The following is an 11,647-nucleotide window of genomic DNA, read 5'->3' on the forward strand; positions in this document are numbered from 1 at the left end:
GACGACAACATCAGGTCGACTCGAGTCCTAGATTTATAAGCCTGTGCACATTGGGTGCATTCAGTACTACACCGCTCACTAAGCGCTCAGTAAGCTCTTGCATCTGATTGGCATATTTCGTTAGAATTAAAAATATAGACCAAACAGATATAAGAAGTTTGTTCTCGTCGCATGTGCCAGCATACTCCAATGTGCTCAGACTATAGGATCTACATACTTACTCAACGAACGCGTAGAGTGAGTAAATGCTATGGTAGGAGCATTTTAGGGTGTCATCCCATGAACGGAAATTCACAGCGGAACGGAACAGCACGACCAATCACAACTCTGCAGTCATTACTCTTCTTTCTTTTCTGCGATTGTGATTGGTCTCCGTTATTCCGTTCCACCGTAAATTTCCGCTTATAGAATGGCATCTCAGGGTGCCTACCATAGACTTTTATTATAACATTAAAGTTTTTCTGTTTTCAGATAGTATGCATTACTTGTGGCATATATGCATTGTAAGACCGCTCATGCGTAGAACACCATATGTTTATAACTTTTTATATACTCAAAGAGTGATATATATACATACAGAATGAACGAAATTAGGCTTATTTTTGCATGAAATGAAAGAATCTGAAATAAAGTAGTGCGCGTGGTTCGTGAAAATTAAAAGTTAGATCGCCATGACATCTCCTTATATACTTGAGAATCAGTCACAAAGAGGCTGGTCACTGAATTATATATACACTGAAGTGGGCATCTCCGCTGTGAAGCATAGAAAATCCATCAGCGCCATTTTAATTTGATCAACATAAGAGCGAATCAGAAGCTTTCAAGTACTATATGCACTTACGCTTAGATTCGTATTCAGAAAGCGCGCTTTTATCTTTAAAATTCTATAGTATGCGTAACCTAACTTATATCTTATACATGTAGTAACGTAAATTATAATATATTAGCGAGCTAACATCGCTGTAAGCGCGTTCTGAATACGGACTTCATAGCCATTCTACAATAAGCCATTAATCATAAATCAGTTAGAAGTTGGAAATTGACGACTGTGATTAATTTCTAGATTCTAACTTCTGATTTATAACTAATGGCTTATTGTAGAATGCGTATTAGTATTTTTTAGTGAGACGTATATGTCAGCAGGATCGTCGTGGCTGAAATTAGATTTGAAAGATTACTTTGGTCAGAGTACAACTCAATGACGTACAACTTATTACCATGTCTCCAAGAGACGATAAATAGTCGTATGCCATACGTCAAACTTGTGCATTACTTGCGTCTACAATTTAAGTCTCTAAATAAGTATTATGACAATTCTTGCTCAGATTCATTAACGAACTTTTAGTATCAATAAAGCATTTAAGCATTTTAAGCAGAAAAGATATTTTTCCACAAAAATCTACACGATACAAAACAAATCAATTTGATTATTTGATCAATAATATTTGTTATTGTATTGCCATCATTTGTCTTTATATTATTGGTGTGTAATATTTATTTTTTATTTTTTTTATTATAATTTTATTATGTGCATTATGGAAAAATCGGACGACTTATTAATCTAATGCCAGGACCACTATGTTATCCGATTGTTAGAAATGTACCAATTATTTGGTACACAAGATAAGTTAAAATGTTTATATATATTTAAATAAAATTTTTTTTAATTAAAATGTTTTACATATTTGTGATTCAATGTTTGATGGTGTAGGTATCATTCAATTAATAAATTATTTGTCCGTTTTAATCTTTGAAAACATTTTTTATTTATTTATTTATTTTAATCCTTGCCTCGTGGCTTAAGATGGCTTCCAATTTATGTTCCTTATAATTCATATAAACATAAGATATATATTATATACTCGTATTATTATTTTATTGTACATTATATATAATCCATTCCATTATATTGAACAAATTTTAATAACTTCACACACAAACGAATAATAAAACAAACTAACTACCTATTTTGTGAACTCACTAGTTTGGCTTATATTTTAGTCTAGCCTATTATCATAAATTAATTTATAAAATTAATACGCTAAGCTTCTCTATCTACTTCTGTCTTTCCGCGAGTTCTGATTGGCTTCCACTTTTCGCTTTCAAGGTGTGCCCCGACCTTATTTTAACTTTAAGCAAGACTTAAAGCTGTATCTATCTGGTTTTAAAGCAAAAGAGAGACGGAAACAGAGAGAGTTTTAAGCCTTGTTAAAGTCAAAGTAACGATGATGCAATCGGGTCTAAGTTCCAAAAGCGCTAATTCATAAAAAACAGATCTTAGGTCTGGAGTCAGTGCAAACAGTACAAGCACTAGTGTACACTAGTTCAGCCACAAAAAACAGACATTTGTACAAATAGTGCGAAAATTGATAATTATTTGGAAGACACTCTTCACCTTCAATTTCAGTGAAATTATGCTTATTCAACGTGTTTTTACATGAAACGAAAGAATCTAAGGGCAGTAAAATGTGCTTAGTCCCATTGTGGTTAGGAAATCTGTTACATCGACTTAATGCAGTGCTATGTGCACGTATTTTAATTTGTATTTATTTAGAATCATTATTTCACCTCCGATTTTAATGAAATTAGGCTCATTCGATGCATTTTTATTCAAAAACTTGCTCTGTTCTTGCTATGTACGACATAGTTATAAACCCCTAAATGATGAAAGAAAGACGATTCGAATATTAAACAAATGTTAATATATCGCTGTAGAAGCAAGTTAATAAAAAATCTATGCGCATGTAATCATAAAGGATTGATAAATAATGCATTACTTGTAACATTGTTATCGTTACAAGTTACCTTTTTTTAGTAACAACGTTACATTTTCTTTTGAATAACGTTCATGACGTAATTAAATTTTTGGAGTAATGGTAACGATTTCATTAGTTATCGTTGCTTTTATCGTTGCTTTATTTCTATTTATGTAGAAGATTTAATCATACTAGAGCGTATATACACATACATATTTATCAGTTTTTAATTTCCGCAAGAATCTGCATGTAATATTTTTTATTAGCAGAACTAATATGCATTCAGTGTACTTTAGCGGCTGACCTAAAGATGTATGGTTAAGAAAAATATACAAGTTAAACTGCGATAATATACGAATTAAATTGCAAAATCTTCAATACACTATTTTATTAAGTTTTTTGATAAAATACTTTAGGCATTTTATCCTCTCAGATATCTCATTTTTACATTTAAATTAAGATTGTGCAACGACTTTAATATGCATTGAGTGCGCACAAGTTCTGCCAATGAAAATGTATAATATTCTATTAATATCAAGAAAAAAAGTAAAAATTAGCGATTCGTTATATTTTGAGTGACGGTAATGAGTTACATTTTAGGAAAAACAACGATAATGATAACGAATTATTTTTATAAGGTAACGTTGCCAATATCCTGCCCATAAAGCATGAAAATGTAATCGCAGTACATTACTTTCATTACGATATTTCGCAGCTGACAGATCTCCTAACTTCAATAGTCGTTAACTTTATTGCTTATATACCTCGATTCGCGAGCCTAAGCATGACATTTTACCGCCAGATTCTTTCGTTTCATGCATAAATGCGACAAATGAGCATAAATTTATTAAAATTAAAGGTGAGAGGGGCATCTTCTAAATAATTATCCGAGAATTTATGAGTAATAAAATGAGATAAATATATATAAATAATAACAAACCTATATATAAAAACATTTTGTGTCATCATTATTTTTTTAATTAAGAATTTTTTTTAATGGAATTGCATTCATTTTCATCACACGAATCTAATACTTCCATGTAAACAATATGGGGCGCCATTTTTATCTTGTACTAAACATTTTTATTCCTTGCCTGCACGCTTACACTTGTCAGTTTTGGATTGTATTAGTTCAATTCAGTTCAGTTCTAGTATAATCTTCGTGCAAGAATAGAAAACAAACTTCTTGTCTTGCATATCCTCTTCATTGTTTCTAGATCTTTGTCTTCTTCCCCTTCCACAGTTCACTTTTTGTCGCTTCATCTCCTTGATTTTCAGTATATTGAAAATCATAATTTTGTTACTCGATTTATCCAGAAACAACTGTAATAATTAAAAATAATATTTAAATAATATTTAAAATAATATTTAAATTGGCATCCAATGTGCTCTGAATAAATTAATATAATTCCTGAGTAAATTAATATTTATCTTTGTACATAACATGCAAATATAATATTTGTAAACATTCCACTTTAAGAAACTTTAAGTATTTTCTTTTTAAGTATTTTCATTAATGTTAAACATTTGCTTGTTAATTAGTTTTAAGAATTATTTAATCTTGTTAATTATTTTCTACATAATAGTATTCATTTCTCGATTGCTGAACTTTATTGAGAAATGATAGAATATATTAAACATATCATATTTCTGTATATTTAAATTTTTTTATCGATTTTTATCAACGTTTATAAATTTACATAATATAAATAAAAATGCAAATAAAAATGCTGTGTATGTGTATTTATTATGTGCATACACACACACACACACACACACACACACACACACACACACACACACGCGCGCGCGCATATTACATATACATACATACATACATTTACATTTTTAGAAGCACTATGGAAACGTATGATTTACATCAGTAATAGGTATTATTCTATTTTCAAAGTTTGGATATTCTTTATTCCCGTTATATCCATCCGTCATCTAAATGAAGTATGAAGAAAATTTTTTATTCTCTTCTTATTATTCTTACTATATATATTATATTAGCGAATAAGATATTAATTTTTTTTTTTATTTTGCATAAATATATTTACTCGTAAAAAACAGATGGAATAAGAAATACACAGTTTACGGTAACAAAAATGACTGACATATAATAATCATATTTATGACTTTAATTTTATTACTATTATTAATCTATATATTTATGATTTATGTTCATCGATATCTATGATTTATGATCATCTCGAGATCTATGATCTTCAGCGTGCAATATGATGAGATCACCAGATTATTCCAAGCGTTTTTCATTTGGCTTAGCAATTAATATGAATAAACTCTTAGATACAAAAAGATATATAGATAGAAACAATACAAAGAATTAACAATACAAAGCTTTAATCAGCGTTAATATTATTTTAAAATTTGATGTATATGTTTTTTATACGACAAATATATTTTTAAGTATTAAACATTACATTGATAAGATAAGTTGATGATCGAAACGTTTACATTTTTTATGTTCTTACCAATAAATTTATCACACACGACTAGTGTTGGCTCTCATAACATCTTTACCTGATTTAATTTTATTTTTAACGGAATGATCTGTATCCTCGGCGATTGTTATTTTCTTAGATTTCTAAATTATCTATCTATTCGTTCTGTTTTTTTTAAATACACATTTTAATAGATCTTATAGTAATAACAATGCATATTTTATGCAACAATCCTATTTTTTCTTATTCTAATTACATTAACAGGGATCTAAACTATGATTGAAACATTATTTTGCAACAACAATCCTAAATATTACATAGGTAATATTCTATTAATGAATATTTAGATGCTCGCAGGGGCTAAAAATTCGGGTTCGACGTAATATTTTTCGCAATAAGAATTATTTAAGATTGTAATGTCATTCAGCATTATTAGGATCGTTTTAAGATACGCAAGAGCATTAAATTATTAAATTGCTAGTCAATTTAACTCATGATATTACTAATTTAGTATAGTTTGCTGTAGTTTCAAAAAAAAATCATTTCGGTGCGCATTTTAAAGGACTACATAGTATATAAATTCACAGAATTATACAAGCACTTAAGACATTTAAAGCATTTATTTCCTATAGGATTTAGTTCCTATAAATATAGTTCCTATAGGGATAGTTGTATTTCTCACATACGCGATCCTATGAGATTTATTATTAAATATTTAAATATTATGCATCGATATCTGTATTAATTCATATTGGCTTTATTTCTTATTTCGTTTGATTTTTTTCTCAGGGTTTTACTTACATTACTTATTATTTGCTCGTAAATATTTGTTAGAAATGATTGAATGTTTAAAATACTTTCGAAATCAATTGTAATTTTGGACAATATTAAGCAACCCGAAACATATAAAAAAGAGTTTTATGTATATTTTCAAACCTTGGCTCGGAACTAGTCTTTTCACTAGTGAAGGTAATGTATTAATACATATAAGAATGCATGTTTTACTATTAAATTTCTCTTTGACTATCAAGTTTTCATTATATTGATAATAAAATAAATTTGTAATGTAAATAAATTTAATTTGAAATTAAATTAAAAGATTATTCCTCATCCTTTATTCCTTATTTCGAATCATCATTTCACAATTGTACATTTTGTTGTTCATGTTTTAGGCGGTATTCACAGCGAAAGATATTAACATCCTACATTTCATTTTAATATATTGCAACGATTTGTCAAGATTTTCGACAAAGAAAGCAAAAACATGATAAAATCCTTGAAAAAGGACTTAAGGAAAAATGGTAAGGAAAAATGAAAGGCACAGTTGTAAAAAATTTATTACCATTTATTAGCGAACACACGCTGAATGCATATGTGGTATTACAAAATTATACTAATTAATAAGTAAAATTAATAAATTTTCTTAATAATAAATGAATATGAATTTACAACTAACCAAAACAGAATTTTATTAACGAATAATATAAAATAAAATACAACTTTCTTTAATTCAAAATATCAATATACAACATTGTATCGATCAATATGTAATAATTTTTGCAGTCGTAGATATTCTTGAAATATACATACATATTATATAGATATGTGAATGTACAGGTATTCCAAAAATATCTACGGCAAAATTTACATATTGATCAATACAGTGTTGTGTACTTGTGTGTAGATATTGTGAATTAACTTAATCCTTGGACAGCGGACATCGGATAGTATCAACTCGCATGCACGGTGGGTGCAAGGTCAAAGAGAGACAGTGTTTTAAAACGTTTGAAAAGCAGTTTTTTTATTATAATATGTAGTAAATTATTTCAAATATGTAAAAGATGAAATAAAAATACATATTTATTATAAAAATATCCATTTATTCATTTTTTTCACAGTTGAAAAAAATAAACAATTCTCTAATTCGCGGATCTCGCGAGACCCTGCGTCCGCCGGTGAAAAATTAAATATACAAATGCGCGCGCGTGTGTGTGTGTGTGTGTGAGTGTGTGTGTGTGTATAATAATGTCATCGTAATATTTTCACAAACATGTTTGCAGAAACTGCTATGGGTACTTCTCTCAAAGAGTCTCGGTGAGTTCCAGCAACAGTATCTAAAAGCAATTCGTCAAATATGCGAGCTCTTTATTTATAGGTAATTTATAGGCATAATAAATAATATATTGGGATGTCCGGAAAGTTCGTACCGACTAACCTATATAATTTAATAAATGTATACTAAAATTTAAGTTTTCTGCGTTTCCTTCAACATCGACACAAACTTTCCGGACAACCCAATATTTCTCATTTTATCTTAACGTATATACCTTAATATTTTATCATATCAAGATAAATAATATTTAATGTAAAACGTTGTTAGTAATTAGAAATTTAACACGTTAATTTATGCATAATAAATTATAATCTTTTCAATTGTTTATTTAAAAATAAATACTGCTTAAAGCTTTTAAAATTTTAAATGTTAAAGTATCACGAGAAAAAATAATAATTTAGTGTAAAGACGAATATATTTTTATGTAAGATTAAATAATTAAAAAAGTTATTGTGCATATACTGTGATTTTATATATATATATGTCTTTAGTATAATTTTATTATTTAAATTTATTTTTATAATATTTCTAATTCTATATATATGTAGAGAAATTAAAGGAATTTTATAAAAAAACGATACTATCATCTTTTTAAAATAGCATGCCTATTATTTAATAACTGTATTGTTACGTTTAGAATACAAAGACAATGGCTGCACTTTGGATATTCGCATTGACATCAAAAGGTAGAGAGTAAGCAAAGATTCTAGAAATATTGCATGAATTTACTGAACGAGTACGTTAAAATATTATTTAATATGGTATTTAAATATGATGTATTTTAGAAAGTTACGATATCGCATTTAAATATTATCTATTTTGAGAAGTTATGATAATGATTTTATATAAAGAATGATTTTATATATCGTAAGATAAATAAAATCATAAGTATTGACAACACATTTATGGAAAAAAAAACATTAATGTTGTATTTATATATAGATTATTGCCGAAAGAAAACTTTATCATGAACAAACTAATGGTCAATATTGGAAAAGCTTTGACAATGATACATCAGCAAAAGAAGATGACGCAAAAATGATTGGAAGTACGTAATATAATCAGAAGATATTCTTTAAATTTGATATTATATTATAAATTATATTTTATGATTAAAATGATGCTCAAAAAATATCATGCTTATATACTTCGATTTAGCGCGAAGGAAGGGCCTTGCAATGTTAGATCTTCTCATAGCGGCATCTCATAAAGGTCTCATGACTGATTTAGAGATTAGGCAGGATGTTGATACTATTATGTTCGGGATATACGTTTAATTTATTATATTAATAATTTCTTGTGGATTTTTTAAATATAATATTTGGTATACTAATGTTTATAATATGGTTATAGGGTCATGATATTACAGCGTCAAGTTTATGCTTCATTTTGACATTATTAGCTGAACACAAAGATTATATTTATCGTTAAATATAAGCTGCTACTCTTAGATAAAGAAATTAATTAATTCACTAACTCCAGGAATTATTTATTAAAATTGTATCAATATTAAACATTTTAACATTTTAATTAAATGTCTTTTTAAGCACGTGCGCGCACAATTCGCTTTCCTATGTATCGACAGATATAAAAAAAATGTACATACATGTATGCAGTTGATATATATATATATATATATAGATACATTTAAATAAGAAATGTATTTTTAATTATTAATAATACAAGATCGTGTTAGAAACGAAGTCGATATTGCTATGCAAGAGAAGAAGATAAATTAACTGTGAAATTTTTGAATCAACTATTATATTTAGAAAGATGCATAAAAGAAGCGTTGCGCTTGCAAAATATCGTACCTTTGATATCACGCATATGTGGAGAAGACGTAAAATTACGTACGTATTAAATGAAACTCTTATTGTATTTTTAAATTTATTTTATTTTTACATATATTATTCAATATAATCTTAGTTAGCAAAATAATGTTTTGAAAACATTGGTAGATGTAGTTTTGTAGATATATATATATAAGAACTAAGTAATGCAAGATTTCAAAAAATCAAAAATTTCTATATTTTATTAATAATGCTTATTTATCCAAAATAAAATATTTCAAACATTCCAAATATAAAACTGCTACAATATGTAACACCATAGAATATTAAAAGAAAACCAATATTATTCAGGAAATTAAAATAATTATTACATTTTTCATTAAACAAATTTATAGACACTTATTTCTGCATTGTATTAAATAGATACTCAATTTAAATTTTCTTATGTTTTTAATTATTATTTATAAATTTTATTTTATATTATTATTTATAAATTTTATGCTTTTTAGAATCATATTTAATATGATTGCTGCTGGCACGATTGTGATTATTGATATTAACGGAATCCACAAAGATCCCAATTTTTGACCAAATCCAGAGGTATTTGATCCTAGATTTTTGCCCGAGAGGATATGAATCTTCACCCTTCCTCATATATTCCATTCAGTGCTGGACCACGTTATTATATCGGTAAGCTATAATCTTTTATACTCTTTATATAAACAAATTACAACAAATATTAAATTATAGGTCAACGATATGTTATGCTGCAAATGAAGATGATAGCATCATCTAATATATCATTTCTACTTGGAACCCGTTGATTATATAGAGGATGTTCGGTTGCAGATTGATATCATACTTCGTCCTCATCCACTTTGTGTACGATTTGTTCCTGTTTTGCAAAATTAATACAAAAACAGGATACAATCGATGGATATAAATACTAACTGAATAAATGTTACTATATATAAATACAGTATATAAATACTGTATATAAATACTAACTACTGGATATAAACAAAGATGTGTGTAATTCGTTCTATATTATTATATTAAATATATTATTATTAACAAATTAATTAACAAAATGAAATTCTCTAAATAATAAAACAATTATCAATCAGAAATTTCCGGGCGATTGAGAGCAATAATAGCGCAGAAGTTGTTTGATTGGTTGTTTGATTTTCACATTAGTATATTTCAAATCTACATGCATAAAATATCGATCGAATATTTCAGCCATCCGAATTCTATTCGAACCATCGTCAGCGATGAAATAAATACATGTGACATTGTTGGTTGTCATACATCATGTGATGTATTAAATCAAAAAGTGCAGCCAGTAGAGTCTCTCCAAATTTAAGTTATATCAGAGAGAAACCTAAGAGATTTTCTATTCAATAATGTAATACGTAATTAATTTTTCGAATAATTAGGACAACACAAAAACAAAAATTTATAAAAACAACTATCGACATATACAGTATTGAAGACTATTATAAAAAAAAAAGTACTTGCGCATTCAATTTTTTTTATTTAATGAAAAGAAAGTGCTTTAAAATATCTAGAGTACAGAAATAAATAAAATATACTCTGATTGTAATATTTTTTTTCGTGTTTTGTCAAAGCCAATCTATTCTAACAAATCAAGTTCAGTAAGCTTGTCCATTAAGTAATCAGAATAACGATATACATGATTCACGTTGGATAACTTGATGCATTCGCGGATGAATAAATATGTATTGTACATTTTTTCAATTTTATTATTAATAAATAAACTATGATGTTTGCAATTCGAATTGTGATCACAAATGCTGAAATATACATAATATATTTTATAATATATTTTGTAATATGTATATATCTATTATAATAATATGATATTTTTTACAAATCTACACAATACAGTTCAATGAAATAAATGAAATTTTCTCTTGTTTTTTGAAATATTTCATATACTATGAGTCTATGTTCTATAATATAACATTCTAATACTTTTATGTTTTTATAATATTCTCCCGCTTTCTCTTTTCTTCTCTCCGTTTCTATATACACAACAGTTTTAGATTATTAATTGTAATATTATATGGTAAAAAAAGAACATATTTTTTATTTTTATGTAAAACTACTGATTCAATAACATTTATATTGATTTTTTTTTAAATATTTTGTTGCTTTATCTAGTATACAATATATTTAGTATACAATATATTTAGTAATTTAATACAGTTTTATAAAAACTATAAAATGCTATCATTTTACGAATTATGAATTAAAAATGAAATTAAAGATAAGAAATAACAGAAATAGAAATAGCATTTAATTATAGAGAAATAATTGCCAACTTTTTGCAAATCTGATTAAATCTGTTACAAAGACAGAAAATTATTTAAGAATGTATTTTTTTTTCTGATTACTATATACATACTTATATACATAAGTATTCTTTTAATAAATATAGAAACATTGAAAGTTTTTATACTATCTTTTTTGGAGCTGAGAATAAATATCGTAATG

The 11,647-nt window shown here is 26.9% G+C and overlaps 1 pseudogene; it reads left to right on the forward strand.

The window, feature by feature from the left end:
• Positions 1-1,444: 1,444 nt before the first annotated feature.
• LOC105620915 lies at positions 1,445-10,039 on the forward strand (annotated as a pseudogene).
• Positions 10,040-11,647: the final 1,608 nt, after the last annotated feature.

This window comes from Atta cephalotes, assembly GCF_000143395.1.
Source record: "Atta cephalotes unplaced genomic scaffold scaffold00030, whole genome shotgun sequence".
NCBI classification, from domain to species: Eukaryota; Metazoa; Arthropoda; class Insecta; order Hymenoptera; family Formicidae; genus Atta; species Atta cephalotes.